The sequence below is a fragment of the Gossypium hirsutum genome, chromosome A02 (genome assembly GCF_007990345.1).
Source record: "Gossypium hirsutum isolate 1008001.06 chromosome A02, Gossypium_hirsutum_v2.1, whole genome shotgun sequence".
Taxonomy (NCBI): Eukaryota; Viridiplantae; Streptophyta; class Magnoliopsida; order Malvales; family Malvaceae; genus Gossypium; species Gossypium hirsutum.
Window position 1 is genome coordinate 35,106,910 of NC_053425.1, and position 7,106 is coordinate 35,114,015.

General features: G+C 36.2%; 1 non-coding gene across 1 annotated transcript; it reads right to left on the reverse strand.

Annotated features, from left to right (window-relative positions):
* Positions 1-5,613: 5,613 nt before the first annotated feature.
* Positions 5,614-5,720, reverse strand: LOC121216368 (small nucleolar RNA R71). The gene has a single exon (XR_005912554.1). It is a non-coding gene; the product is annotated as a small nucleolar RNA R71 (small nucleolar RNA).
* Between the last annotated feature and the right edge of the window lie 1,386 nt (positions 5,721-7,106).

A 7,106-nucleotide genomic window follows, 5' to 3' on the forward strand; every position in this document is an offset into this window, starting at 1 on the left:
GTATATTTAGTGAAATCGTTTTGGGTATAATGGCATGTATAGGATATTTTGGCCAACAGTGTCTTGAAATGTTATTTTGTAACCTAGCCATTGGAATGGCTAGTAATGGTTCATTTTGGTATGACTAAGTAGATTATTATGATATACATGTACACGTGTTATGTTATGAATATGTTGTCAAAGGTTGCTATTGCCTAAGTAAATCCAAGGGAAGTTTATAACCACCTATGCATGTAATGGTATGCTATGATAAATGATGAAATTGTCTATTTTGAATGCTTGGATTGGTTGATATTGGATGTGTGTTTCAAGTGTAGGTCTTGGGTGAAAATATGGGTGAGAAATGGAGCTAGAAATGGCTTTATTTTGTCCACACGAGCAGATACACGGGCATGTGTCTAGACCGTGTGTGACACATTGCCTGATAACATGGGTATGTGGTTAGGCCATGTGTCCCCTGCAACTTAATTTTGAGAAACAGAATGCTCAAAATTGGGCACACGGGCAAAGACATGGGCGTATGTCTCAGCCATGTGTGCCACACAACCTAGAACACGGGCGTGTGTCTTGTCCGTGTGAAACCTGCACCTAATTTCAAATTGAGTTAATTAACCACACAACCCAGCACATGGGCGTGTGGCATGACCGTGTGTGCAAGTCAGAGAGTTACATGGAGTCGAACACGGCCTCTAGCACAGGTGTGTCCCAAGGTCACACGGGCGTGTCCCTTGGACCTCACGAATGTGTGGGCCCTGCACCATGGAAAAAAATTTTAATTCTGTAAAAAATTCTTAGAGGTCCCGATCAAGTCCTGAATCGATTCTAATGCTCATATTGGGCCTCGAGGGCCCAATCAAGGGACGTTATGGGTGATCTCGGTAAATGAATAGTATTTTACTTAGTTTAATGGAAAAATGTTTTGAATGTTCTGGTAATGCTCCGAAGCCCTATTTCGGCGACTGGTACGGGTTAGGAGTGTTACACACTCCGAGCCTCCAAACCATGACCTAACCATGAGAAGACAACAAGGCAAACCAGCTTGCAAGGCAAGGCTACAAATCCAACTCACGAGAACATTGCACGAGCTCACAGAGTAAGGTCACAGCACCAGCCGACGGATCTAGCTCGCAAGGCAAAGTTACAGACCCAGCTCGTAGGAATCTAAGGAAGATCCCAGTCTCACTTCGCATACACCCAAGAACTCACTGAAAATCCACATACTCCGCCGACCATCCAGACACGTGTTCAGTAAGTACGGAGCCCGCCTAAAGTGCCAGAACCAATAGCAGAAAGGACCGCATACTCCATAGACACGTGCCCAACATACTTGGAGTTCGTAGAGAATGTCAGTACTAGGGATAGAGAATGTCAATATTGGGGGCAGTGGAGTCAAGACAAAATAGTGGGGCCCTATCATGAACTATAATAGTACCTGTAACAACATGTATAAATACCCCGAATATTTATATCAATAAGAAAAAAGAGAAATATTACTCAACTATTATAAAGATCAAGAAGACACTACAGAAGAACGACTTAAAGAGTTAAAGATTAAGAAGATCACAAATGTCAAAGTTCTTGGGATGATCCAAAGAGGAGTCTCAAAAATTTTATTTTTCATTTTAAGAAAATATCTTGAAAATAATTTCTTAAAAAAGTATTTGACCAAAATTGATTTAGGGATAATTTCTTATATCAAAACATTAGAAAATAAAACTTAGCAATCTCCCCCTTTTTATATAACAAAACTTAAAAGAACTACTTTTAAGAACTCCCATTAAATAAAAAAATATTTTCGAGTTAAGACTCCACCTCTCTAAAACACTCTTTGACTACAAGGTTACCAAATTTTAATTTAATGAATTTTCTTTTTTAGTAAACACCCTTCACCAATCTTAATGATCGATGGGAATGGTAGATGCCATCGAAACATGAACATGTAAGAAATCTTGATTTTTATTCAAGGATTTAGAGTTTAAAATATTTTCGTAAAATAATTAAAATATTTTTTTACAAATTAAAAGCTTTAAAAACAATTTAAAACCATTTAGAATTTATTTTGAGTTAATCAGAGGTGACCGAAACCCAAAACGAGCCCCAGAAGGTCAAAACAACTTGAAAAAAATGCAAGCTTGCTACAAAGGCGTGATGTCGCAATGAGGAACTTATGATGTCGCGAGATGACTAACTGAGTTGATATGGTCGAGATAATGGGAATGTGAAGTCATAACGTTGGGCTCTATAGTCACAACGTCACATACTAAATGTCCCCAAAACACTTTAAAGTACTATAAAATATCCTTAAATACAATCAAATCATATCTCACGGTTCCAAAGCATTTAAAAACATTACTAAATCATATATAAACATAGTTGCAAGTCATAAACGTGTTCAAACCAATTTATAAATCAAATACTTGTTTTAACCTTTCAAGGAGGTTATAAACAATGCATAATTTTACAAATTCAAACATTTATAAACATTAATGATAGTCTAAGACTCTATGTACATGTCAATAACCTACAAAAATAACATTTATTAATTAAAGAACAACCTTAAAAACTTGATGGGTGACGCGATACTCCAAAACAAGGCTTCAACCTTCTCGAACAAGGTCATTTACCTATGTGTTTTAAACAACTAATGTGTGAGCTTTAAAAGCTCAATGAATAGTCAAAGATAAACCTACTTATCCTAATCATTTTTAATGTTGAGACCTTTAGGCACGTCATGTAACACCCCTCGCCCAACCTGATTGTTGGATCCATGCTATAGGATGCTATAATCGTTGCCAAAGCAACTACCATCAAATGTTTTGTAAAAACTTCATTAAAATACTCAATCATGTCATAAACTATTCACAATATGTTGCACAATTAAATCCAAGCTTGAATCGAGCTTATGAAAGTTCTTTAGTTAACCAGAGTATGATTTAGGACCTATGTACAAAGTTTCCAAATTTCAAAGTAGGTATTGATACCCTTGGCAGGTAGCTTCGAAGTTCAGATAAATTGAAATAAAATCAGAAGTATCGATACATGTCATAAGGTATCAATAACCTATGTAAAATATCAGTAGCTTATCACGGTATCGATACCGTTTTAAGGTTCAAAGTTTCAAGAAATGATGGAAATTTTCTAAGTATTGATAACTTCCACCAAGGTATCGATGCCTCATAAAAAAATGGAAAATTTGATACTTAGAACATGATTCAATTCAAACCAAAACAAGTCTTATACAAGTAATGCATAATCATCGACTTCCATGCACAAACACATTCCAAAATGCAAACCAAACATAGCATAACACCATTACTAATTCAATGCATCACAATTAGTACCAAACCAATCCAATTCAACTTATACCCTTAATACACTTATCCATTTATTACCATAATTTAACATACCATTTCATACTCAACATGTCACTTAAGTACCATTCAAACTCATCATCTTACCATACCAATTCAAATTCATGTTCATCATTTATATACCATATGTATAACTAATACATCACAAACATATTCACATATAACATGTTGATAAACCATAATTTATACATATTTTTATCCCATGCTTAGCACATTTACGGATGGTTTCTCCTTAGAATTGGTGAATTCGATGCTTCTAATCTTTTAATTTCATGTATTATACTTAAGTGAGCATAGGAGAGTAAAAAGAGCGAGAAACAGGCCGAAAATGGAGAAAATGGACCCACGTGGGAAATCAACACTACCTGGACTTTCTCACATGGTCATGTCCTTTTGGCAGGATTGAAGCACGACTTACACGGGTATACTACACGCCCGTGCCTGTTCAACAGCCTTGACCAGGGGCTAGAGTAATCACACACGGGTGTGTCCCTGCCGAGCCCAAGTATAACCCTATTCAGAAAAGGCCAATTTTGAGGGCTCTTAGGCATTCTAAAGTCTATTTAAACACCTGAGAAGGCACTTAAGAGGGGGACGTAGAGTAGGAAGGAAGGAATTACTCAAGGAAAGCCGATTGATCCATCTCAGAAGCTGGATTCATCATCAAGATTGAAGATCTCCCTTCAAGTTCCTTTAGGAGTTTTGGGTTTTCTTATTTTTTGTTATCTTTATGCTTTTGAGATGTTTTCCTTCATAAGTATGAACTAAAACCCCTAAATACCTAAGTGGAATGAAACTTAAGACGGATCTTGTTATTATTATTTGAATTGTATGATAAATATTTGATTTGTTCTTAATTATGTGTTCTTAATTCTTGGTTTAATATTCCAGGATATTGACTCAAGTTAACACTCTTATTTAGAGGAGGAATAGACCCTGTCAAAGAGTAAATTTGTCGTAATTAAGCAGAATTGATTGCACGCCTAAAGATAGGGTGACAAGATTTTGCTAGATTAGGGTGAAACCTAAAAAGGGAATCCATAGATCAAGTTAATGCAATTCTAGGGTGTTAATTAGAAAGAGATTTCAATTATTCAACCTAGGGTTAGAGTTATTAGTCTCGAGAGAGATAATAATATAACTTAGGGATTTCTACGGATCAAGTCAAATGAATAAATCGTCTGATTTAGAGTCAAATAACAAGTGAAGTCTAGGTGGATTTTTCCTTAGGTATTGTCTTAATCAATCGAATTTTCTAAAAAGTATTTTCCCAAATTTTCTTTTTGTGCATTCTTAGTTTAGTAATTAGTTTAGATAACCAAACCTCTTGATTTTAGGCTAGATAATAAAAAGGAGGTAAATACTAATACTCGTGGTTCCTTTGGGTTCGACAATCCGGTCTTGCTGAACTATACTATTGTTCGATAGGTACACTTGCCTTAATCGTGATAATAAGTTAGTCTCAAGAACAATTCATTTATAAATTTTTAAAACCTGTCACGAATATCACGCATCAAGTTTTTGGTGCTGTTGCTGGGGAACTAGGACATTAGGAACACTCGATTTTTATTACTTTAGCCATTTTACTTTTATTGCAATTTAAATTTTTATTTTCTTTTCTAATTTTTCATTTATTTTCTTCTGACAGGTTTTTCTAGTTTATGACCAGAAGAAACCTGTCAGGACCACTACTTTTTGACGGTGAGATCGACCGCACAGTTTGCAAAACCGAAGAGAAAGAAGGTAAAGCCTAAGATACACAGAGGATGAGCAAGAGGATGACACTTCAACCACAACCGAGGAGATGGCTGAAAACCAAGAAAATCTGCTACCTCCTGCGATTGCTGCTGATCCAGTAAATCAAAATCCTGCTCCACGCATTATGTATGATTATGCTAAACCTAATTTAATAGGAACTGAATCGAGCATAGTTAGGCCTACTGTTGCTACAAATAATTTTGAACCGAAACCTAACATGATTCAAATGATCCAACAGTTTGTTCAGTTTGATGGTTTGCAGGACGAGGATCCCAACGCTCACTTGCCAAATTTCTTAGAGTCTTACGACACTTTTAGAATTAATGGCGTTTCTGATAATGCCATTCGCCTTCGATTGTTTCCCTTTTCATTAAGGAATAAGGTTAAACAGTGGTTGAACTCGTTTCCACGAGGATCAATCACTACTTAGGAACAGATGACCGAAAATTTTTTATTAAATTATTTTTTGCCTGCTAAAATAGCCAAATTACGTAATGATATCTCCTCTTTTGTGCAGATGGATTTAGAAACACTCTACGATGCATGAGAGAGATACAAGGACCTTTTGCGAAGATGCCCTTACCATGGGTTACCACTCTGGCTACAGGTCCAAACGCTTCACAATGGCCTGAACCCTTCGACTCGGCAAATGATTGACGCAGCTGCTGGTGGAACTATCAATAATAATACACCTTAGGCGGCTTACGAATTTATTGAGGAGATGTCACTGAATAACTATCAGTGGCAAGTTATGATGACAAAGCCGACGAAAGCAGCCGGTGTTTTCAACCTCGGTGCGGTTACTATGCTATCTAACCAAGTAGAATTCTTAATTAAAAAGATTGACGGTTTGTGTGGTTCTTGTAACACCCTGAATTTGGGGCCTAGAAGAGTTGGGCTTTGAGTCTGGGATTCGGATAGAAGAAAACCTGAATAATTAAGAAGTTTTAAATATTATCGTTTAAGAAAAACAATTTTGAATTAAATTACTACTAGAAAATTTTTACTGTATTTATTATTACGGATATTTTAAATTTTTATGAAATTTTAATTAGTATTATGAGATAAAATTATTATTATTAGAAAAATATTATTGTATGTATGTTTGAAAAATTTTTATGAAAATTTTTTTTATTATTTACTGTATTATTGATATTTGAAATTTTTATTATTAAATATATTTATAAAATTATTATTATAATTATTATTATTAGATAGGAAAAAAAATAAAATATATATATTTATAAAAGTATTGTTGTTTTGGTGTTTAAACTCTAGGAAAAAAATTGTTTTAATTTTTGCCTCATAGAGGGAATCTGGGCATAAGGCTTATAAAATAAATTGGGCAAAACTAGGCATGAAAAGCGTATCTGGCCTAGTGGTTAGCATGCTAGGTAGTGGGAAGGAGAGTTGGGGTTCGACTCCCAGCATGTGCAAAAGTGTTTTATTTTTTCTTTATAGAACGATGCAGGGAAGCCTTATATATAGTTGGGGTTAACAAATAATACAAAGGGAAGCTCGGTCCAGTGGCAGAGGCGCTGGGAGTGTGGTATAGTGCCTAGGTTCGAGGGTTGGTGCATACAAAGGCTTGTTTTTATTTTAGAAGCTAGGTCGCACTAAAGTAAGGTTTAAGAAAAGTTGCGACCGAGTTATGCTACAAGGATGCTTGTGGCGTAGTGGCAGTAGGGTGCTAAGAGTTCCACAAGGGCGCAGGTTTGAGTTGTGTGGAAGGCAAAATTCCCCTTTTATTTTTAAGCGGACCAAAGCTTCAGCAGGTAAGGTTTATAATTAATTGTAACCATATTTTAGCAAAGGATAAAATGTGGTGCAGTGGCCAGCAGCTCAGGTGAAGGCACAAGGGCACAAGGCGGACGGAGGTTTGGGGTTCGAGCTTTATCTTGTGCACGCAAGGTTGTGATTTTTGCTGCATGCGTGGGGAAGGAGTTGGGGTCTGATCAGGACTCTTGGCAACATGGC